Below are 25,825 nucleotides of genomic sequence, written 5' to 3'. Positions count from 1 at the left end.
CGCATTACCACCTTGTGCTGATGAACAAAAAGAAAGGGTTTCTCACCAGAAAGGACGGCCAACTCAGAGACCCTTTTTGCTGAGGTTATAGCCACCAAAAAGACCAATTTTCTAGTTAATAGGATCAAAGGAATACACCTAATAGGCTCAAAGGGTTGACTCTGTAGAGCTGAAAGCACTAAGTTCAAGTCCCACGGACATAAGGGCGCTTTAATTGGCGGCCTTAAATGTAGTACTCCCTTGACAAAGGTTCGTACTAAAGAATGAGATGCGATTGGCCTCTGGAAAAAAAACGATAAGGCTGAAAATTTGTCCCTTAATGGTTCCTAAGGATAAGTTTAAGTCAATTCCTGCTTGCAGAAAGGCAAGGACCCTCCCAATTGTATACTTGCGAGGGTGCCATCTTCTCTTCTCACACCATGAGATGTACAACTTCCACACTCTATGGTAAATTTTCTTAGACACTGGCTTTCTAGCATTTATCAAAGTAGCCAGAACAGAACCTCTGATACCACGGTCTCTTAGTATTCTGGTCTCAATAGCCATGCCATCAAATTCAGCTACCGTAAAGAAGGATGGTATATGGGACCTTGGGACAGCAGGTCTGGGCAGAAAGGAAGACACAATGGGTCCCCCACCGCCATCCTCACAATCTGTGAGTACCAAGACCTCCTTGGCCACCGTGGGGACACCAGAATTACTAATTTCTGCTCCACTTGTATCCTGCGTAACAGGTGCGGCAGCATCTGGATCAGAGGAAAAGCGTAAATTAGAGAGTACCGATCCCAGGGAACCACCAATGCATCCGTCCCCACGGCAAGTGGATCCCTGGTCCTGGACACGAAGCTGTCCACCTTGGCATTGAACCTGGATGCCAGGAGATCCACCTCTGGCATCCCCCAACGCTGGCATATTTGAAGGAAAACTTCGGGGTGAAGGGACCATTCCCCCAGTAACAATTGCTGACGACTTAGGTAGTCTGCCTGCCAATTGTCCACCCCTGGAATATAGACTGCCGATAGAAATGGCACGTGTGTCTCTGCCCAAGTCAATATGTGATTTATTTCTCTTTGGGCTGCCCAGCTCCGGGTACCCCCTTGGTGGTTGATGTATGCCACCACCGTGGAATTGCCGGACTGGACTCTGACCAGAGACCCCCGCAGCCTGGCCGTCCTGAATATGAGGGCCAAGCGGGCTGCCTGAATCTCCAGCAGATTGATAGGCAAGGTTTTCTCTACGTGGGACCATTTTCCCTGTACGGAGGCCTCTTCCAATACCGCTCCCCAGCCGAGACGACTGGTGTCTGAAGTTACCACCTTCCAAGTTACCGGTGGAAAGGGCTTCCCGTTTTTTAAATTGCTGGTCTTTGACCATCAAGAGAGGTCCTGTTTTACCCTTGGGTATAGAGACATTGGATGATCCAAGGCTAGGACAGACTTGTTTCAAGCCTCTAGGATAGTTCTCTGGAACAACCCAGAGTGAAACTGCGCATAGGGAACTGCGCTGAAAGATGACACCATCTTTCCCAGCAGTCTCATGCACAATCGAATTGAGGGTCTTTCTACCCTTTTAACCTTCCTGACCAGCTCCACTATTGAGCTGACCTTCGAGGGGGGTAAAAACACCCTTTCCTGGGTCGTATCCAGGATCAGGCCTAGATATGTCAAGATTTGAACTGCATGAAGAGCCGATTTGTCCATATTCAGAATCCAGCCTAGGCATCTCAGAAAATGAACAGTAGTTGAAACGTTCTCTATCAGGGTGGAATAGGACTGGTCCTTCAACAGAAGGTCGTCTAGATATCCTATCACCGATATCTTCTGGGACCTTAGAGAAGCCAATACCGGAGCCAACACTTTTGTGAAGACTCGAGGGGCCGTAGCCAGACCGAATGGAAGTGCTACAAACTGGAAATGACACCCCTCTACTGCGAAGCGAAGAAACTTTTGATGTTGGCCGAAAATCGGCACATGCAGGTACGCATCCTTGATGTCTCTGGATGCTAAAAAAATCCCTTTTTAAGGATGCAATTACTGAACGAACCGATTCCATCTGGAAGGTTCGGATCTTTAGAAAGGCATTGAGGGACTTGAGGTCCAGAATGGGCCTTACCTCCCCATTTGGCTTCGGCACTGAATAGGCTCGAATAAAACCCCTTGAACCTTTCTTTGTGCGGAACCTCGATAATCACCACTTGCCTTCTTAGCTGTTTTAAGGCTAGGGATAGGCTTTTCTTCTTCTCTGGGTCCGATGGGACTCTTGATATCAGAAACAGATTTGGGGGAAAATCCTGGAATTCTATTTTGTAACCTTGTGTTATAGTGGAAATAACCCACTTGTCCTGCACCAACCTTGCCCAAGCATCTGCGAACCGCCGCAGTCTGCCCCCCACCTGTAAAAGTATGGGCCCCCCTTCACAAGGAGGACTTGGCATTTGCCTTGTTTGGCTTCTGAGTCCAAGGTCTTTTTTGACCTTGAGGTTTCTTAAAGGCAGGTGGTTGAGGCCGTCGATACTTCTTGGGAGAAGAAGCGCCTGGCCCAGGAGCGTTTGGAATTTTAAAGGAAGGCTGCTTATTCCTTCTTTTCACAGGAAGCAAGGAGCTCTTTCCGCCTGACATTTTTTGGATATACTTATCCAGATCTTTTCCAAACAAACGTTCCCCATGAAAGGGAAAAGCCGCGAGCAACCTTTTGCATGGCATCTCGGCTGACCAGTTCTTTAGCCACAAGACTCTACGCATATGTATTGAGAGTAGCGCAAAGCGAGCAATCTGCTGGAGTCCTTTAATGTGTCTACTGCAAAACATAAAGCGTGAGGAAGTTCTGACAATTCATCAGAATATTCCTCCTGAACAGGTAATCTTTTAAAACGGTCTTTCAGGGATTGACAGATCCCAATAGCCGCAACAGCCGGTTGTACTGCTGACCCGGCCACCGCAAAGGAGGCCTTTAGTAAGGATTCCAGCTTTTTATCCGCTGGATCTTTAAACCCTTGGGTATTATCCACTGGACAGGTTAAGCATTTATTTACTGAAGAAATAACAGCATCCACTAAAGGCGTATCTCACCTTTTTTTGAATTTTTCCTCCATCGGGTACAAAAAGGAAAACCTCTTTGGAGGGAAGTATATTCTGTCCGGGTGGTTCCAATCAGCATAAATCAGCTGCTCAGGAAACGCCCCGGAACCTTGCTCAGGTCGCAAGGATCCCAATGTAGAACAGGAAAGTTCTGGCCCTTGTACAGGGGGCAACCTGAATCCTGTTCTCACCATTTCAGTTAAAGATTGGATAAACAATTTTTGGGATTGCGAAGCCGACAATGGTTCTTCAGAACCTGATTCCCCTGCTGAGGACTCTTCAGCCTCTGCATCCTTATCTCCTACGGCCACCTCCTCAAAATCCTCTGCCCATTCTGGATCCAAATCACAAGGACCCAATTGGCTAAGGGAGTCCTGGGGCTCAAGTGACTCAGCACTGGGACCAGGCTCAGGAGAGAGAGATCTATGTCGTTTCTTCCCTCCCTGTGTTACTGAGGCAATCATACCTGCTATTTTGCCTTCAAGGCCAGCGAGGACTGACGTTAAGTCATCCTTAGTAACATAAGCTGAAGCAGGGATATTGATGGTGGCCACAACGCCTGACAAATGCAATGGCTCAGCCAGGCCAAATGCCGCAGGTCTTTCAGGGGAGACAGGTGCTGCAGTAGCCTGAGTTTGATCTCCTGTTTTTGAAGGAGTCACTTTAACCCCTGGATTAGCCCTGTTCCCTACACCTCGTTTTCTGGAAGACATCGCTTACAAGATCTTGAGGAAAACTCACCGTGCTATATGGCTGTATTTACAAAGCCAATACTATAGCCTCGTTACAGAGTTTGCAAATGCCCGACTCACGTGCCCAGCGCTGTGTCCCACTGCAACTGGCTCCTGGCTCACCTGAGCCAAAAAGAACAGCACTGACACACACAGGCGCCTGACTTCCCTATACGTGCGCCGTCACGTGACGTACGCACGCCCGGGACTTACTGCGCATGCACACGCCCGCGGGGAACATGCAGCTGCAATGCCGCCATCCCGCGCGCTACATCGCGCACAGGAGGAAGCTGGTTGCGCGCGCACACACGCCGTCTGCATGTGCGCACTACCCACGTGCACGTGCCCGCGACCAGTCCGCGGCGGAACCTGCCTGAGTGCAACCGCTCTCTGGAACCATCACAGTGGGCACAAAAAGACACCACAATCTGACATAACAATTTGGCATAACATTACTTTCAGAAATAATGTAATAAAATGGGGCCCCCAAAGGAAGCACTCACCGATCCTCGCAGCAGGGCCTGAGATAGGCCCAATCTTCCCCCATCACTGCAGGTAACACCACTGAGGACCTTCAGGGACTGGGTCCCCTTTTGTTTAGGGTCCACACCCCTGGACCTGTAAAGCACCCTTTAGGTTTCCTTGGGCAAATAAAAGACCAGGAATACCATATCACAAGGGTCCAGCTCCATAAGGAAACATTACAGGCAAGACCCTGTTCTTGAACCAGGGCTCGGGTACCATCCACTTTAGCATGATATGCCATCCGAATGGATCCGATTTATAACATCCTCACTGGGACATTATCCTGAAGAAACAGCTTTCACAGCCGTGACCATCACCTTCAAGACACTGACAAAAAACTAAAGGTGCTTCCTGTATGGGAGGGGTTATATGGGAGGAACCTTCTTACTATTGGTTGCCAGTGTCCAATCACCTAAAGGTAGCATATAAACCCAGATAGTCATTACTATGGTGCTCTGTGTCCCGTGATGTACAATAAAGAAATGTCCTTAAGTGTATAGCTGCTTGCACACACTTCCATTAATGTCAATACATTATGGATGTATCCAAACATGCATATCCCTAAATGGTGTCCACCCCTATGTGCTCCAACATACAGCATGCAGTAGTGATTATCCCCCACCCGATGTGCCCTCACATCTGGGGGATAAGACCAACCAATGGTCTATATGCGAGATGTTATTTTCTCCATTATGGTTACCTCTAGGTTCAAATCCTCCTCTCCTTGTGGTTATCTCCACTCATCCAAATCACAAAAGGAGAAAGCTGGACATAGTGCTTATCCTTTTTAAAATGGACTGTTTTTTATTTAATGCTTCTATAGTAAAAACACTCATATTTTCCCTATGCTGGGAGCACACCAAACTATACATGGCATACAGTCCTCATAACACGAGTATGAAACCACCAAACAATGTGTGTTACCGCTGTCCTCTCTCACTGTGTGCCTCAGCGTGACGTCAGACTGGCCCTTCCCCTGGCACCAATTATGATTATAATTTAAAACTCTCCCTTACACTATCCAAAAATGGAAAAAAAAAAGTTTTCCCTATAGTTCTACTTTAAAGGTGGAATGGACAGGCTAAAAGTCTGTTCACCTGTTTGGAAATGGCAAAAAAATTCCCGCTCTACAGGTCTGAGGTTTGCCTTTAAAACATCTTTCATATGATCCTTCTTACACAAACAAATAGTCATCTCAAATTAGCATGTTTTTTCATTGCTTCATGTCCATAGGTAGCCTCACTTACTGTACTAAAGATTTCTGCTACAAGGACAACAAGTGTGGGGGAAGACGGTACTCTCCCCAATGGGAACACAGCAATAACCTCATGATAGAGGTTCTAACTCTAACCTTACTATACTTCAAAAGAGTTTATTTCAAGAATTCTATTTTAGAAAAACTGACATTGATTGCAAGTCCTTCAGAAAACGCTGACAGCCATAATATCACCAAAGAAAAATCTAATAAACTTAATTATATCAACACCTAACATACCTTGGACTACAGAAACTAAGAAACTCCCAGGAGTAATGAAGTCATTTCGATTAGAATTCTCTTAAAGCAGAATTAAACCATCTGAGCAACACAAACCAAAAATGCTAGTTAACCCATTTCAATATCAGCATTTCTAGCCACGGACATCTTGAGTAAGGGCAGATAAATTATGCAGTACTCACTTCTTGAAATCCATCTGCCCTTAAAAGTGACATTATACGTTCATTAAAATAAATAAATAACAAACATGTCATACTTACCTGCTCTGTGCATAGGTTTTGCACAAAGCAGCCCCAATCCTCCTCTTTTTGGGTCCCCTGTCGGCATTCCAGGCTACTCCTCTTCAGCCAGTGCCCCCAATAGCAAGCTGCTTGCTCTGGGGGCAATGTTGCGTTCTCCCTCATGAGCCCCACTCTATGCGTCCATAAACTACACAGAGCCGTGGCTCCGCCCCTCCCCAACTCTCTCCTCATTGGCTCATTGGCTGAGATGGACAGTAGCAGGTGCCAAGGGCTCCTGCCGCTGTCTCAGCCAATGAGGAATAAGAGACCTGGGAGGAGCTCAGCTCTGCTGCATATCCTTGGATTGAGAGGGGGCTTACGTGCGTATTAGGGGGGCTGCTGCACACAGAAGGTCTTTTAACCTTCATGGAAAGACTACAGGACGGTAAAGAAACCTGGAACCTTTAAAACCACTTTAATCATCAGAGGATGATGCCTTAGAAAATCTAGTGCATGCACAGTGCATTATACATGAGCTGTCAGTACACTTTTGCTAGGTCATGCATGCAGGCTGGACGGCATGCTTAACTGAAAAAGCCCCTCCTCCAGATGAAAGGAAAAAAAAATGCCCAAGACTCCTGGGATATATGACATAATTTTGGCATAGGCCAGAAACCAGGAAGCTACTGAAGAAATGTAGGAAAAAGAAACAAAAAGCAAAAAACAAAAACAAACTACAAGTGAATATAATATACTTTCCCATCTATTTTCTAAGGCTAGCAGCATAAGGATTTCAAATACTTAGTGGAACTTCCGATTTAAGGACGCCTCACCCCCTCACATTTGGCATGTCATTTTTTTTTTCTGGGGGGTACCAAGTTTTGAAAGGTACCCAGCTCCCACTTCCACTTGGGCTGCCTAGGCGACTCAATCAAAAGTTCCCCTCTCCCCCTCCCTCCCTGCAATCTTCTGGGACACGTCACAATTCCCAGAAGATCGCCCGGCCATTGAGGAGTCACAGCACGACTCGAGCATTCGCAGTGCGCAACCGGCTGTGAAGTCGAAGCTGTCAGTCGGGTGCCCACACTTGTGATGCTGGCGCCAGAAAGAACCGAGGGTTCGGGCGGCCACATTGCTGGTTCGTGGGACAGGTGAGCGTGTGTTTATTAGGAGGCAGCAGCTACAGTTTTTGTAGCTGCTGACTTTTAATAAACACAAAACTGAGAGGAACTCCGCTTTAAAGGAGAGCCTGCCAGAATAACATATAGTATAAACTGACATAACCATAGGGAGTACCACATTGTATATGAGCTGTATATTAGAGCACATCTGGTTTTGGTGTCCCAGGATGCTCAAAGAGCAGCGCGGGAGCCGATGGGCGTGCCCGGTGGCCGTGATGCCACCCGCGATCGCTCCTCACACAGGCAGAACGGGGATTTGCCTATGCAAACAAGGCCGATCCTCGTTCTGACAGGGGAGGAGAGAGAGATTAGCTGTTCCTAGTGATCAGGAACAGCAATCTCTCCCTCTACTCCCAGTCAGTCCGTCCCCCTGACAGTTAGAAAGCTCCTCCCTAGGGAACACTTAACCCTTTAATCAGTGTTAACCCCTTCCCTGCCAGTGCCATTTATACAGTGATCAGTGCATTTTTATAGCACTGATCACTATATTGGTGTCATTGGTCACTAAAAAGTGTCACTTAGGGTCAGATTTGTTCGACGCAATGTCGCAGTCCCGCTGAAAACAGCTCATCCCCCTAATTAATAGTAAAAACAAATTAAAAAAAAAAAAAAAAAAGAAAGAAGTCCCTAAATCTTTCCCCTATTTTGTAGACGCTATAACTTTCACATAAATCAAACAATATACCCTTATCTGGATTTTTTTTTACCAGAAATATATAGAAGAATACATACTGGCCTAAACTGATGAAAACATTATTTTTTTACTATTTTTTATTTTATATGTTATTATAACAAAAAGTAAAAAGCATTGTTTTTTTTTTTCAAAATTGTCGCTCTTTTTGTTTCTAGCGCAAAAAATAAAGGGCATGCACGTCCGCGCAATTGTCGGTTAAAGTATCGCAGTAACGTATCGCAAAAAAATTGCCTGGTCATTACGGGGGTAAATCCTTTCCGGGGCTGAAGTGGTTAAGGTATGTACTAGCACTGGAGGGAGCCCGAATTACATTTATATTGCTGTTTAAAATTGCTGGTTACCTGGGTATCGATCTATCTACACCAGGGGTCAGAAAACTTTTTCCACTTGAGGGCTGGATTCAATGTATGTGAAAGCATGGAGGGCCGCATTCACCTGCTAATAAATGAAGATAACATTACACAGCCCCCGCACCTCTGGACCCCTTTACATTACACAGCCCACCCTGCACAGCTGTGTAAGCACAGAGGGATGGGGCGCTGTAAAAAAAAAAAAAAAAAAAAATATATATATATATATATATATATATATATATCTCTTTTTTTTTTTTTTTTACACTGTCCCGAGTCTCCAGCCAGCCTGGGGACATGCCGGCTGGTTGCTCGGGTGGGAGAGCCCAGGCAAGCCACAGAAGGCGGCGGGAAAGGGGGGGGGACATCCCCTCCCGCTGCTTGGGATAACGGCCAGGTGGCTTCTTAGCCGCATCGGTTGTTATCCAAAGAAAGCTAACCGTTGGCTCTAGAAAACAGTACCGGGGTGATACGTGCAGCTGCATGCATCACCCCAGTACAGGTCGCGTGAAGTGGTTAAAATGTCTATGGGCCAGGTGCACGTGAATTTATCATGTGTGCCGACAGGCCGGACATTTAGCATCAGCGGCACGGGCCGTAGGTTGCCAACCCCTGATTTACACATACAGAAAAATTTTAGGATGTCATTAGACAGTACATATGCAATACAACAGGTTTAATTCACAAAGCTCTACCACAAGAATACGGATCTTCTTTAGCCATAATCTTAAAATCTCGATTGACTCAAATTAACTGTCACTTTCATTATCCTGGTGTGCTTTATGCATGGAGGAGAGTTTGTAGAATATGAAATGTGAATACACTAACCAGCGCAACCTCCAATTACCCAATAACTAAAAGATATAGATGTATGTGCAAAATAAGTGTTGATGTAAAATAAACAAGTGAAACTTGTGAATTGCCACCAACACCAAAAAAAGTGTTTTCACCTTACTTGGAAGGAATCTTAAATCTATACAAGGTATAGCGCAACTCCTTAATACAAAGTGCTATATTTTCTTACATTACCAAATAAACCTTATGTTATACATGTACCAGTTAATATAATCGATCAATGAAAAATTCAAAACATAATATAAACTCTTATAAACATGTAGCCAGTTCAAGAAAATGAAAAAAAAATAAAATAATCAGTCTCCAAAAAGTTTAAGCTCGATTAAAAAAAGTCCAAAAAAATAAAAAATATCAGTGGAAGTATAAATATAAATGTCCTCTTCTACCTCTGTGAAGATATAAATAGTGATGTAAAACACAACACGAAATGTGCCCGTGGAATCCACCACCTGTGCTGACTGGCCGCTCACCTTACGTTAGGACTCCTGTTTTACCAGTGAGTCTTAACAAGCTGTTCCCCTTAGGGATAAAATCCAATCGCAGTGGCTGGTAAACCATCGTTCCCTCTGCCCGACTCTCTCCTTAGCAGGTGTAGTCACAAAATGGCAATCATATGTAACAGAAGATAGAGAATCTGGTGCTCTCTATTTAAAAATCACTTTATTCTCACTGAAATATAATAAATTCCACTCACAAGAATGGCACTTGAGCCATGCCAGCTGTTATCTGCAAACAGACATAGGCTTGCCACCATATATCCAGGAACGGCCGCGGGATGATAATAAAACAAACAGTCAGGCTCCTATCCCATACGCGTTACATCCGAGTCTGGAGTTCGTCAGTGGGGGCCCGGATGTAATGCATATGGGATAGGAGCCTGACAGTTGCCGTGTCTTGCCGAAAAGTTCCCCAGCCCCGTACTGCGCAAGCGCTGCGCCTGCGCAGTACAGGGGGTCCTTAAATGCCGAGGGGAACTTTCTCGGCAGAACACACCGGCCGCTCCTGCACTGAGCGGGGGGGGGGCTGCATTGAGGGGGGGCTGCACTGAGGGGGGAGGCTGCACTAATTGAGGGGGGGCTACACTAATAGAGGGGGGGCTGCACTAATAGAGGGGGGCACCTGATGCAAGGACGGAATCTGCCGGGGGCACCTGATGCAAGGACGGACTCTGCCGGGGGCACCTGATGCAAGGACGGACTCTGCCGGGGGCACCTGATGCAAGGACGGACTCTGCCGGGGGCACCTGATGCAAGGACGGACTCTGCCGGGGGCACCTGATGCAAGGACGGACTCTGCCGGGGGCACCTGATGCAAGGACGGACTCTGCCGGGGGCACCTGATGCAAGGACGGACTCTGCCGGGGGCACCTGATGCAAGGACGGACTCTGCCGGGGGCACCTGATGCAAGGACGGACTCTGCCGGGGGCACCTGATGCAAGGACGGACTCTGCCGGGGGCACCTGATGCAAGGACGGACTCTGCCGGGGGCACCTGATGCAAGGACGGACTCTGCCGGGGGCAGGCGACGTGGCAGGTGACACGCTCAGGGATCTCACTGATTCGGCATTATGGTGAGTTGAATGATTTAATTTTATATTACAATGTAATAATAGAAATAATTCTCTTCAATCATCCTGACACCATAACAACCATGGTGCCGGGATGATTGAAGTGTTAACACCAGGTGTTTGGAGTATCTTTATCTGCTGATTGTTAAACTTTCTAGAATACACATATTTCTATTGTGTAGGATCTGGGGCTGCTGTCCCGTCATTCTCCCCCTTTTCTTCTCCCTCTTTTCCTCTCCCCCTCCATCCCTCATTCATCTCAGACTCTAACCACACCCTCTTGAGCCTCGCCCATTTAAGCCACGCCCACTTTTCCACGTAAGCCACACCCTTTTTTCGCCGCTTCGCGCGCCACAGCCAAAAAAGTGTCCCGCATATTTTTTTTGCAATGTTGGCAACTATGCTCCTGGCATGCTCATACACAAAAGAAAATTATCTGTGGCCACATAAACTACAACTCCCAGAAGTTGTTGTGGCTGTTTCAGATCATCATGTGTGCTGGATAAATCATTCTATCAAAAATGTGACTATGTTTGGATGGATGTCAGACACACAAAAGGAACTACATTACTGAACAAGGCAGAGGAGTGATGACAGCCATGTGGTCCAAATTTTACCAGGCAGCTGGAGAAGCCAGTTTCAACCACAGCAAGAATATATATTAAAGAAAAAGTTTGGGTCTGTTACAAAAAAATAAATCATACTTACTCACCTTTATGCTGCACCATCGGTCCGATACTGCAGCTGACCCCCATTGGCTCTAAGCCTGAGAACTGTGTGATCACATGACCACTGATCGATCGCTCAGTTCTCCGTCAGATCTGAGCAGAGAGCTGTGACTATCAGTCACTGCTCTCTGCTCTGCCTCTTCCAGCACACACTGAAGCCGTCTTGGGAGGGGGTGGGAGCTGTAGGCTCCGGCTCTCAGCAGCACACGTAGAAGCTGAGCCAGCTGCCGATCAGGCATCTGGGTGGATCCCAACAATATGGTTGGGATCCTTCCAGAGCATGAAGTGGCTCTGTAACGTCAGACCACAGCGGGCTTTAGCCCGCTGTCAGTTAATTCTGGGTCGCAGTGTAAATTTTGATATCAAATTTCAATTTCGTTTTAGACATAATTTTTTGACTAAAATTTTGTTTTAGTTATATTTTAGGTATCTGAATTGTTTTAGTTTGGATCATATTTTAGTTGACTAAAATCTCCAGTACATTTTAGTAGAAATTCGAATGGGTTAAGATAAATTGTAATGCAACATTTAGTCATTTCTGTGTTATTTCCAAACTCATTATATACTCCTGAAGTAAAAATCTAATAACATGTTATTATTTATGGTATTAAGGTTTGAACATGCACTACAGCCGTTGTGATAGATAAGTTAAATATCGGTGTCTGTAATGTAGTTTCATTTTAGTCGTAGTCTTTTGTAAAGGAAATTTGTATATTCTGTATAAAACTGTATTCTATTTTTGTATGGTTTGCCTATGTATTGCACACGGCACTAATAATGTTTTCATTACATGTTTGCATTCTTTCGAGTCCTAATTAGAACTAGCCTACTTATGTTACACCCCTTGTTACCATAAAAGTACAATTGTAATATTACCTACGTAATCATGTGAATAAAAAAACTTCAATTGCGTCAAACATTACAGTTATTTTGGAAAGATGCTGAGTGTACCTTTTTGTGTCGGTTCCCTACTGCAGTAGGTATTATTAATTTGGAACCACCAATCAATATTTGGATAGGAGTTGCCTATCTATGAAATTTCCAGACCATCTTCTGACTAAAATGCCATTTTAGTTTTAGTTGTATTTTAGTCATCTGAATTATTTTAGTCGACTATAATAGTGTCAATTTAGCCGATGAAAATAATTTTTTTGGCTATGCTAGGTTTCTTGAATAACTGGTCTATAGGGAAAGATAAAGCAGATGTAAAACCACCTGTTTTTCTGTGTTTAGTACAGGCAGTCCCCGAGTTACGAACGACTCCTACTTACGAACGGCCTCAAATGCCGGCCACTTGTGCTCCACACTGGTCCTGGATACCTCCAGACACATCTCATACTGCAGTACTACATGTACTGCATGGCCAGAAGAGCCCCAGGTAACATAACAAGCACCCGGAACATCCCACATCCATGCACAGGTGGACGTTACACTTACGAATGTAGTGTTCCAACCAGAAGTTACACTTACAAATGCAGTGTTGTGACTTATGAACAACTTTGACTTACGAACAAACCTACAATCCCTATTGTGTTCGTAACTTGGGGACTTCCTGTAAAGACATAATAATAGGTAAGAACTGCAGGTATTTTGTGGGTGGCACCACCTCTTTTCAGGCATCAGCTAAGGCCGGTATCTACTTCCGGACTGAAGATGTTGCCCCACAGGTGATACAATCATGTAAATCCTGGTGCCCGCACAGCAGACTTTAAATTCCTGCTTGTGTATACGCATAGCTTCCAACTGTCCCTGATTTCGAGGGATTGTCCCTGATTCGGATAAAAGTCCCTCTGTCCCCCTTTCCTCGTCATTTGTAAAATGTACTTTTTATCCTTAAAAAAAGTGTTTCCCAGTGCTAAACCTTTCATCCAATTTCTAAACTACTGCATCCGAAAATTTCATAAACCAGAATTAAAAAAAAAAAATGTGTTTAACCAATATTTTTTTTGTATAGTTCTCCTTTAGGGGGCATGGCGGGGTAATGCTTTGTAAACAAGACTGTTGTTATGACATGCAAGGAATGCAATCATGCAGACTTATAAAATGACTGATTGTTCCACTTTATGTCTGTACCTTTCCATATGGTTTTGACTGTGGGAATAGTTGGAAGCACTTTATGGCTCTGAATAAAGTATTGCTAGCCTATATCACACCACCACAAAGCCACATTTCTTCATCTCCACTTGATTATAGTAAGGAATGCAAAGATGGTAGCCCTTGCATAGCTGCTATCATTATAATCATATTAATGACTTTTCTTCTCCAGATGTCTTTTGGGAAAAAGGGGTAATGGGTATGACTAGCCTACATTCACATAAGCACCACATGCACTCAAGCGATTGCCACCCTTTACCTAGCAAAATACATAAAAAGAGGAATCGATATTGAACAGGGAAGCATGCACTGACCACTATTACTATTTGCCTTCTTTGAAGTGATAGATGGGAGGCAGAATGATAAACAATAGAAACTGAGCTAAACAAGGAAAATAATACTCTTTACCACATCTTTCATTTCTGCTGTCAGTTTTCAGCTCCCTTTCTCATTGCAGTAATGCTGCAGAGTAAATATCTTTCTTTCAATAGGCTTGCAACTGGAAAGTCAGTGATGGTAGAAGATGCAAGATTATTTCCCTACCTCGCTGTAGTCCACATACCGGTTTTAGTCACTGGTATGCTACACTACTGGAGGAACCAATGATTACTACATATTTCTGCATCACAAAGTGATCCTTCTGCATTCTTTATCTATGACCACGCAGAAAATTAGCACCAGAATGGGAAGGGAGAGAACTTGCAAGACACGAGAAAAGTAAATGCAGCCTCCTATCATACCTCACAGTGAGAATGATAATGTATGCAGCTGTTGGTAACTAACCAAGTCATCCTGCATTTTCTACTGATGAGCATGGAAAGATTGGCACCAGAATAGTACTAGAGAAAAGATGCAGGACAAGAGAATACCTCAACATGAGAAAAATTCTGTATATAGCATTTTTTTTCAAAAATCATAATATCCTTCTTTTAATAACCTTCCCAAATTTTAGGATACTCTGTATAGTAATTAGATACCTTGGTTAATGTCAAATGAGTTCTTAGCTAGCCTCCAGAAATGCAACATTAAAGAATTTCAAGTTTAATGTGTATTAAAGGTCCTGGTATCATTTGCCTCTCTACAAGCCCTATACTCGCTACCTGCACACATGCTTTTTTTTTTTTTTTTTTTTTTTTTTTAACATACAGCTACGGCATGCAGTTAGGGCTCAGGGTGATATGCATGAATGACGTTTATCCCCCACTAGGTAGAAAGACTCAGGCTACATGGATTGGTTACAAAGTCATACTATGTTAACTAAGCATTGGAGTGGAATATGTTAATATCTGCATATCTTTAATGTGTAGAATGGCACAATTTTAAACAAACATTTTCCTGATTTTTTTTTAAAAAGTGTATTAAAGAGAAGTATGGGTTTGGATTTTTTTTAGATTCATACTTACCTAGGTGGATGTAGCATCAGTCCGATGCTTCATCTGTCCCCCGGCGCCTCTGCACTAAGAACCGAGGAATCAAACACCCGGTTCTCACAGCTTCGTGAGCAGAGAGCTTCTGTCAGTCAGCAGCTCTCTGCTCTGTCCCCTCCTCACTCATTGGAGCGCTGGGCTGTGGAGGGGGTGGAGCGGGCGGCTCAGGCTCTCAGCGGCTCGCTGAGAGCCTGAGCTGGGTATCGGTCCAGGGATCTGGCGGATCCCAAGTCCATGGTCTTGATAACGAGAAGACTGGACTGACTTCTGTGACGTCAGCAGAGAGTGGACTGAAAAATTAACTGCACTCCTGTGATCCATAGGAGAAGTACAGCCAAACAAACTTTGCCTGTAATTCTCCTTTAAAGAGTGTGTAAACCCAATATTTCATATTCCTGATATGTGCCTGTTATATCATATACTTGTATGAAAATATATTCTGCTCTCCTTGTATTGCTTTCTTTGTGTGAAATCCCTGGTGTTCCTGTCAGTCCCACTGCTTTCCTATTAAAAACTGACTACACTAAGCAGGAGAGTCAGTTCTGCAGCTTTGCTGGGAACTCAGCCTGCTCTCCTACAACGATCAGACCCCGCACAGCCTTTCAATGAGGAATTCAGTGTGCTGCTGTTTCTCCCTCTCCCCCAGTTCTTATGCAGCAGAGGATATATGATCACTTATAAAAAAGGGGAAGGAAAAAAAAAAAAAAGAACAAAAAAAAAAGTTGTACATTTTTATATCTATACACAAATGTTCATTTCTATTTTAAACTGAATGGGATGTTTTACAAGGTGAGAGTTTACGATCACCTTCATATTCCTGATATGTGCCTGCTGTACCACACTTAAAACTGACCACACTGAGGCTCAGTTCATACCTAAACCGGCCGTGGATCGCACAGGAACACTGTGCATCCCTGTTCTCCGTTTCAGGGGCTAATCTTTGCCTGAATTTGGCACTGAAACGGAGCCAAAGATGCACACCATTTTTGAGCAGTGCGCGCCGCAACGGAGATGTGAACCGGTCACATTCTCCTGCTATGCGAATTGGATGCAGGGAAATCCGCATCCAATTGGCATAGGTGTGAACTTATAATGGTCAGTTCTCTGGCTGTACAGGGAACTCAGCCCGTTTTCCTCGAATGACCAGACATCCTGAGACACACCCCCTGCACAGCCTTTCACTGGCAAGTTCAGTGTGCTGCTGTTTCTTCTTCCCCATCTCTTATGCAGCTGAGAACAGAGAATATGTGATCACTTATGAAAAAGGGGAAAAAAAAAAAAAAAAAAACAGTGTACATAATGTTTTTTATATCTATACACAAATGTGTTGCTTTTCCTTTCTATTTCAAACTGAATGGGTTGTTTCACAAGGTAAGGGTTTACACTCACCTTAAGACTGCAGTTTTAGAGATCTAGGTAACTGAAAAGTGCTTATAACGGAGTGGCAACTAGGGCCTTTTTTTAATATCAACAGAAAAAGAGAATAGAGCTTTTACTTATTTGAGGCAATTACCGTATAAGCCAAGTTTTTCAGCACATTTTTTTTGTGCTGAAAATGCCCCCCTCGGCTCATACTCGAGTCAAACACTTTTCTGCAGCAGAGAGTGACATTTTCCGAACCGACTTTGGTGCCCTGTATCTCAGGGCCACTTGGTGCTAGGAACCCCAAATTTGGTGCAAAGTTGGTGTGCAAACCCAGTGGAACTAGCACTACACCATATCCAAAGCTGGGGTTCCTAGCACCGAGATACGAGGCCCCAAAGTCGGTTCGGAAACTGTCATTCTCTGCTGCAGAAAAGTGTTTGATATCTTTGGATATGTTGTAGTGCTAGTTCCACTGGGTTAGCACACTAAGTTTGGGGTTCCTAGCACCAAGTGGCCCTGAGATACTGGGCCCCAAAGTCGGTCAACTGTGTCCATCTGCAGCAATGTCATTTCAGGACCCTTTGGGTCCAGAGACCTCAAATTTTGGCTGCACCTAGGGGGCATCTAGGAACCCTTAACTACCGAGTTTGAAGCTCGGGGGACCTATGGCCTCAAATGGGCACAGTGAGGCATGCAAATGGGCATTGTTGACCCTCTTTTCCACTTACAGTAGCTGCGCATTTCTCACCCTCGTCTTATACTCGAGTCAATAAGTTTTCCCAGTTTTTTGTGGTAAAATTAGGTGCCTCGGCTTATACTCAAGTATATACGGTAGGTTTCAACCTACATTGTTCAACTTGCCTTGTGATGACAAAAGGTGCTATTTTTTAATGCAACAGATCCAATGTTTATAACTCCCAACTGTTCATAAATGGCTCCCATTATAACAAATGATTACCTCTTCAACACAGTTTGCAGTATTAAAGCGCAGTAACCAAATCAGACGTCAGGTAGTACTGTTCTGAGCTCAGCAAAGTGATTTATGGTTGGTTATTTCACTTTTAAAATCAAGAGTAGAATAGGAAACACATTTCTGGCAATTCCAGAGCAGGTAAACATTATAGGATGAATCAACCATGTATGTGCCACAGGCCATACAATTGGTGCAACAAACGAAAGACCCCTTAACGGCAATGAAGAATATCTCTGGGTATTCAACCATCTATCTAAGACCACTAACTGAAGGGGTATACATTAACCTGCAAGGAGTCTGTCCATAACCAAGTCAAGCAGTCTCAGGCTTGGGGTGTTCAGCCAAGTGCCCCCAAGGTTATCATATTTACAGGAGCAGCCTATACACACACACACACACACACACACACACACACACACAGTGCCTTGCAAAAGTTGGCTTTTTACCTATTTTGTTACATTACAGCCTTTAGTTCAATGTTTTTTTTAATCTGTATTATATGTGATGGATCAGAACAAGATAGTCTAAGTTGGTGAAGTAAAATTAGAAAAATATATACATAAAATTATTTTTCAGAAATAAAAAACTGTTAATTGACATGTGCGTATGTATTCATCCCCTTTGTTATGGAGCCCATAAAAAGCTCTGGTGCAACCAATTACCTTCAGAAGTCTCAATTAGTGAAATGATGTCCACCTGTGTGCAATCTAAGCATCACATGATCTGTCATTACATATACACACCTTTCTGAAAGGCCCCAGAGACTGCAACACCTAAGCAAGAGGCACCACTAACCAAACACTGCCATGAAGACCAAGGAACTCTCCAAACAAGTAAGGGACAATGTTGTTGAGAAGTACAAGTCAGGGTTAGGTTATAAAAAAAATATCCAAATCTTTGATGATCCCTAGGAGCACCAGCAAATCATAACCAAATGGAAAGAACATGGCAAAACATCAAACCTGCCAAGAGACGGCTGCTGCACATCAAAACTCAAGGATCGGGCAAGGAGGGCATTAATCAGAGAGGCAGCACAGAGACCTAAGGTAACCCTGGAGGAGCTGCAGAGTTCCACAGCAGAGACTGAAGTATCTGTACATCATCTGGACAACAATAAGTCGGACGCTCCATAGAGTGGGGCTTTATGGCAGAGTGGCCAGAAGAAAGCCATTACTTTCAGCAAAAAAACAAAATGGCACGTTTTGAGTTTGCGAAAAGGCATGTGGGAGACTCACAAAATGCATGGAGGAAGGTGCTCTGGTCTGATGAGACTTAAATTGAACTTTTTGGCCATCAAAGAAAAACGCTATATCTGGCGAAAACCCAATACATCACATCACCCAAAGAACACCATCCCCACAGTGAAACATGGTGGTGGCAGCATCATGCTGTGGGGATGTTTTTCAGCAGTCGGGACTGGGAAACTGGTCAGAGTTGAGGGAAAGATGGATGGTGCTAAATACAGGGTAGGTATATTCTTGAGCAAAACCTGTACCACTCTGTATGTGATTTGAGGCTAGGACAGAGGTTCACCTTCCAGCAGGAAAATGACCCCAAACACACTGCTAAAGCAACACTTGAGTGGTTTAAGGGGAAACATGTAAATGTGTTGGAATGGCCTGGTCAAAGCCCAGACCTCAATCCAATAGAAAATCTGTGGTCAGACTTAAAGATTGCTGTTCACAAGCGCAAACCATCCAACTTGAAGGAGCTGGAGCAGTTTTGCAAGAAGGAATGGGCAAAAATCCCAGTGGTAAGATGTGGCCAGCTCATAGAGACTTATCCAAAGCGACTTGGAGCTGAGATAGCCGCAAAAAGGTGGCTCTACAAAATATTAAGTTTAGGGGGGAGAATAGTTATGCACATTGACTTTTTCTGCTATTTGTCCTATTTGTTGTTTGCTTCACAATAAAAAAAAAAAAAAATCTTGAAAGTTGTGGGCATGTTCTGTAAATTAAATGATGCAAAACCTCAAATAATCCATGTTAATTCCAAGTTGTGAGGCAACAAAACACGAAAGATGCCAAGGGAGGCGAATACTTTTGCAAGAAGATTTTTGCAGATTTATTCAAAAAGAAAAACTGAAATATCACATGGTCCTAAGTATTCAGACCCTTTGCTGTGACACTCATATATTTAACTCAGGTGCTGTCCATTTCTTCTGATCATCCTTGAGATGGTTCCACACCTTCATTTGAGTCCAGCTATGTTTGATTATAATGACTGGACTTGATTAGGAAAGCCACACACCCGTCTACAGTATATAAGACCTTACAGCTCACAGTGCATATCAGAGCAAATGAGAATCATGAGGTCAAAAGAACTGCCTGAAGAGCTCAGAGACAGAATTGTGGCAAGGCACAGATCTGGCCAGGATTACAAAAAAAAAAATTCTGCTGCACTTAAGGTTCCTAAGAGCACAGTGGTGTCCATAATCCTTAAAGGGAAGACGTTTGGGACGACCAGAACCCTTCCTAGAGCTGGCCGTCTGGCCAAACTGAGCTATCGTGGGAGAAGAGCCTTGGTGAGAGAGGTAAAGAAGAACCCAAAGATCACTGTGGCTGAGCTCCAGAGATGCAGTCGGGAGATGGGAGAAAGTTGTAGAAAGTCAATCATCACTGCAGCCCTCCACCAGTCAGGGCTTTATGGCAGAGTGGCCCGATGGAAGCCTCTCCTCAGTGCAAGACACATGAAAGCCCGCATGAAGTTTGCTAAAAAAACACCTGAAGGACTCCAAGATGGTGAGAAATAAGATTCTCTGGTCTGATGAGACCAAGATAAAACTTTTTGGCCTTAATTCTAAGCGGTATGTGTGGAGAAAACCAGGCACTGCTCATCACCTGTCCAATACAGTCCCAACAGTGAAGCATGGTGGTGGCAGCATCATGCTGTGGGGGTGTTTTTCAGCTGCAGGAACAGGACGACTGGTTGCAATAGAGGGAAAGATGAATGTGGCCAAGTACAGGGATATCCTGGACGAAAACCTTCTCCAGAGTGCTCAGGACCTTAGACTGGGCCGAAGGTTTACCTTCGAACAAGACAATGATCCTAAGCACACAGCTAAAATAACGAAGGAGTGGCTTCACAACAACTGCGTGACTGTTGTTGAATGGCCCAGCCAGAGCCCTGACTTAAACCCAATTGAGCATCTCTGGAGAGACCTAAAAATGGCTGTCCACCAACGTTTACCATCCAACCTGACAGAACTGGAGAGGATCTGCAAGGAGGAATGGCAGAAAATCCCCAAATCCAGGTGTGAAAAACTTGTTGCATCTTTCCCAAAAAGACTCATGGCTTTATTAGATCAAAAGGGTGCTTCTACTAAATACTGAGCAAAGGGTCTGAATACTTAGGACCATGTGATATTTCAGTTTTTCTTTTTTAATAAATCTGCAAAAATGTCAACAATTCTGTGTTTTTCTGTCAATATGGGGTGCTGTGTGTACATTATTGAGGAAAAAAATGAACTTAAAATGATTTTCGCAAATGGCTGCAGTATAACAGAGCGAAAAATTTAAGGGGGTCTGAATACTTTCCGTCCCCACTGTATATATATTTTTTTTATATATTTTACACACACACACAGTATCTCACAAAAGCGAGTGCACCCCTCACACTTTGCTACAATGTAAAGTAGTGAGTGTACAGATTGTGTAACTGTAAATTTGCTGTCCCCCCAAAACAACTCAACACACAGCCATTAATGTCTAAACCACTAGCAACAAAAGTGAGTACACCCCTAAATTAAAATGTTCAAATTGGGCCTAATTAGCCATTTTCCCTCCCCGGTGTCATGTGACTTGTTAGTGTTACAAGGTCTTAAGTGTGAAATTTGGTGTTATCCCATATATATATATATATATATATATATATATATATATATATATATATATATATATATATATATATATATATATTACTGGATACACTGGATAGGGGCAAGAATGGCAGACATTGAGTTTTTATCACAGTGATATAATAAAATTCGACTTTTTGTACTTGCAGTGGGCTGTGCATTTCCTTTCCCCTTTTCCCTATCCCATTTATGTCATTGGAGTCAATTGAGCCACAGAGTTTTTAATATGAGTTTTTGATGATATGACACCAGGGGCTCCCACTTCAATCCTTTTCCCCCGTCTCCCCTTTTTGTAGTTTCAAGCGTATAGGGTTTTTTTTTTATATATATTTATAGATGTATTCATAACTGGAATTAGCAGGGTTTTACACTTTGAGGGATGCTTATTTTTAGTTCTCACTCTACATAAAGATGGCCTAGGCTATAAGAAGATTGCCAAGTCCCTGAAACTGAGCTGCAGCACAGTGGCCAGGACCATACAGCGGTTTAACAGTACAGGTTCCATCCAGAACAGGCCTTCCCATGGTCGACCAAAGCAGTTGAGTGCACGTGCTCAACATCATATCCAGAGGTTGTCTTTGGGAAATAGACGTATGAGTGCTGCCAGCATTGCAGAGGTTGAAGGGGTGGGGGGTAAGCATGTCAGTGCTCAGACCATACGCCGCACACTGCATCAAATTGGTCTGCATGGCTGTCATCCCAGAAGGAAGCCTCTTATAAAGATGATGCACAAGAAAGCCCACAAACAGTTTGCTGAAGACAAGCAGACTAAGGATATGGATTACTGGAACCATGTCCTGTGGTCCGATGAGACCAAGATAAAATTATTTGGTTCAGATTGTGTCAAGCGTGTTTGGCGCCAACCAGGTGAGTACAAAGACAAGTGTGTCTTGCCTACAGTCAAGCATGGTGGTGGGAGTGTCATGGTCTGGGGCTGCATGAGTGTTGCTGGCACTGGGGAGCTACAGGGAACCATGAATGTCAACATGTACTGTGACATACTGAAGCAGAGCATGATCCTCTCCCTTCAGGGACTGGGCCACAGGGCAGTATTCCAACATGATAACGACCCCAAACACATCTCCAAGATGACCACTGCCTTGCTAAAGAAGCTGAGGGTAAAGGTGATGGACTGACCAAGCATGTCTCCAGACCTAAACCCTACTGTGCATCTGTGGGGCATCCTCAAAACAGAAGGTGGAGGAGCGCAAGGTCTCTAACATCCACCAGCTCTGTGATTTCGTCATGGAGGACTGAAAGAGGACTTCAGTGGCAACCTGTGAAGCTCTGGGGAACTCCATGCCCAAGAGGGTTAAGGCAGTGCTGGAAAATAATGGTGGCCACACAAAATATTGACAAAACATTGACACTTTGGGCTCAATTTAGACATTTTAACTTAAGGGTGTACTCACTTTTGTTGCCAGCAGTTTAGACATTAATGGTTGTGTGTTGAGTTATTTTGAGGTGACAGCAAATGTACACTGTTATACAAGCTGTACACTCACTACTTTACATTGTAGCAAAGGGTCATTTCTTCAGTGTTCAGTGTCACATGAACAAAAATACAAAAATGTGTGTGTGTGTATTCTAAGAGTATCTCCTACACACTGCAGCCATTCCTTTTGGGATGGAGGATCTGGAGACTTCCAGTGCCGTAGAAGAACTCTCCAGGCATGAAACAAGGCCCTGGCTACTGTTTCTGTAGTGTGGGCTGGCAATTGTAGATCATCTAGAATTTCCAGCAAATAGTTGCTTCACTTTAATACTGAACAATCTTCACCAAGCAAGGTCAGATTTAGCCACAGTGAATCCAACATGATCTGATATGCTGTATATTGTTACACACTGGTTCAGTCCACAAAGTGGCCTAATGATGAGGTAATAGGTACACTTTAATGCAGGGGTCTCAAACTGGCGGCCCTCCAGCTGTTGCCAAAATACAAGTCCCATCATGCCTCTGCCTGTGGGAGTCATGCTTGTAACTGTCAGCCTTGCAATGCCTCATGGGACTTGTAGTTTCGAAACAGCTGGAGGACCGCCAGTTTGAGATCCCTGCTTTAAAGTGTACGCATTACCTAATCATTAGGCCCAGGAGCCTGTATTCACTATATCTGGTTCCCCACAGAACATGGAAATGCAACTATTTGAGTAAATATAAACTGCTAAATACCTTTTCTCATCAGCAGTATATAGCAGTCTTGTGACTTCTATCAGTGTCTGGTTAAAGTTTTCATTCTCCTCTGAATGTCCTATGAGGCTGTAGGACCCCCTGACCCTCTGTCTGGGCAGCACTGATTGGCCGGGTGCTGATCACATGCACCCTCCCAAGAAAAAAAAAAAAAACCTCTCTAGCAATACACACCAAACTGAGCATGTGCAGAGTGACTCCAAAGGCTCTGTCTTATCAGGAGATGGATTGGGGACAGTAAAAGAAGGGGAGGATTAGAGAAGACAGGATCAAAGAGCCTTTTTACACAATGCGGAGGATTAACCCCTTAGGTTCCACAGTGAATATAAGTATGCTTTACTGCATATACAGACTGATTTTACTGTTGTGGGTTTGGTAACACTTTACAAACATGGTTTTGTCAGCACCATCTAAGTGAATAATCACCAATGTCTTTAAGGACATTTAAATTGTGAGCTACATCTTTGTTCTTCTACCCACACATATTTCAACTGACTGCCTATGTGTTGTAGGAAATAAAAGAGAAATGTAATTAGTCCTCTTGGCAGTCATGAGTTTGGACAACGCAAACTGATCTGTCAATGCTACTTTTGGCAGTAGCAGATATGTGTAAATCTGTAGGACCTGGGTGGCATTCGTTCTGGCTGCTGTTTGGTAGGATATGAAGGGCATCCAGCTAGAGGAAGCCAGGGACCAAGTCCTATGGGTCTGCAGAGAGGCACAGTACACAGAAAGATTTTCTCACATCTTCATGCTGCAGTACAACACTGCAGCAAACCAGGATCAGCTGCCTCAATGCTGGCACAGTATACATAATACCCTGAGGCCCCACAAACCTTCCATGAGTTCAGTGTGACAAAGTCCTGCGTAATGAACTCTCACACATTTAATAGGGCTGCTATTCATATAACCTTTGAAATAACCCTGTTATGCTGGCAGATATGCAAATAGCTGCTTTGTCACCTGTTATTATGAAATATTTTGACAGTGACAGCACAGTCAGCAGCCACAATGTTTATACACAGCCATACACTAATTGCACCTTTTTGCTTATTAAACAGATTGGGAAGGGAAGATATTTTTTGGATGAATTATTTGTGTTTTGCATATATAATGGAATTTCAGTGGAATGTAAAAGCATGCACTAATATACACAGAATACAGCAGCATTCCATTACAGCTTCCTTAATATTCAGAACTTAAAAATAACCCAAGCCCTAGAGTTTTCCACTGACATTACTCATCATGAACTATGCATGCTATGAGAGGAAGCTTGCATACTTGTTTAATAGGGTGTATGCTCATCTGTCAATAACAACACCCAACATGAAGGTGCAAAGTAGCAATAAAAAATAAAGCTTTTGTATTATAGTTAGATGGCTAATGACAGGTGGTGATGTATATGCACCACCCAATAAAACCTGTTTTTTTTGTCTTATGTTACAACAAAAACTATGAAAACACCTATAACAAGAGAGTCCTGTCTCTGGCAGATCACCTATAATGCTTTGCACAGCTAATGGGAAAATTCCCCTACCGATAAATAGCAAGTGGACCCCTCAGTATAGCAGGCAGTGGTCAATATGTAATCAACCACTTCATTATCTCCCACAACAAACTCGCCTGCCCGCTCAAGGTCAAGTCCCATCATTCATCAGCCACAGCCTGGTGGTCTTTATAACCGGGAAACCGGTAACTTTTGCATATAACACCGATCTAGAAAGATCACCTCCGACCAGCACTAAGCAGGTGACCAGAGCAGATTACCCACTAATTAAATGCAATATATTGGCAGTGAAAATTGATTTTTAACATGCATTAGATCGCGGTGATTGGTTATAGTTACCTTTTTGTGACCACTTTTAAAGATCGATAAAAGAATGCAATGTGTCCTTCTTTCGCTTTGCTTACTGCTGGCGAACGACCGATCGCCAAGAGCACTTTGACAACTGGAAGGCAAGTGCGCAGGCGCTCGCAGAGGCTCCTGGGGGATGTAGTCTTTGCAGACACAAGCGCATGACAGCGAGGGTAGCTTTCCAGAACTGCAGTAAACGCGCTGAGCCTGCCTACCGCACATCAGCTGATACATTGCGCAACCAGCACTTGTACGGGCAGGCTGGGGAGACAATGACACACTCACATGTCCATCAATAGCAAGGGGCAGATACACAGCAAACCTACTGCTGCTATATATATATATGGAATGACACAATGATCTGACTATAATACATCATGTGATGGTGAGCACACATTGACCATCTGCAGCAGCACAGCAGTCTAAGCAGTGGCGTCTCTAGCTTTCATATTTAGGGGGGGGGCACATGGGGGGGACAAAGGACAAAAGTGGGGGGGGCAACCATAAAACGCAAATTTATACACACACTTATCAAGATGCAAAAAAGTCCCTAGGTGTACTTCAGAGAAGGAAGCTGGAGAGTCCCTTTAACATTACCCATAGCCATAGACAAAAATTTGCATTATGAAGGGCCAACTATAA

General features: G+C 43.9%; 1 protein-coding gene across 2 annotated transcripts in view; it reads right to left on the bottom strand.

Moving 5' to 3' along the window:
- Positions 1–25,325, bottom strand: part of CPEB3 (cytoplasmic polyadenylation element binding protein 3) — a 218,998-nt gene extending 193,673 nt beyond the window's left edge. For both annotated transcript variants that reach the window (XM_073596053.1, XM_073596056.1), the window contains exon 1: positions 25,175–25,325. The gene's annotated coding sequence lies outside the window, so the exon portion shown is untranslated. The remainder of the gene's footprint in view (positions 1–25,174) is intronic.
- Between the last annotated feature and the right edge of the window lie 500 nt (positions 25,326–25,825).

The sequence above is a fragment of the Aquarana catesbeiana genome, linkage group LG08, assembly GCF_042186555.1.
Source record: "Aquarana catesbeiana isolate 2022-GZ linkage group LG08, ASM4218655v1, whole genome shotgun sequence".
Taxonomy (NCBI): Eukaryota; Metazoa; Chordata; class Amphibia; order Anura; family Ranidae; genus Aquarana; species Aquarana catesbeiana.
This window is presented reverse-complemented; position numbering and strand designations above follow the sequence as displayed.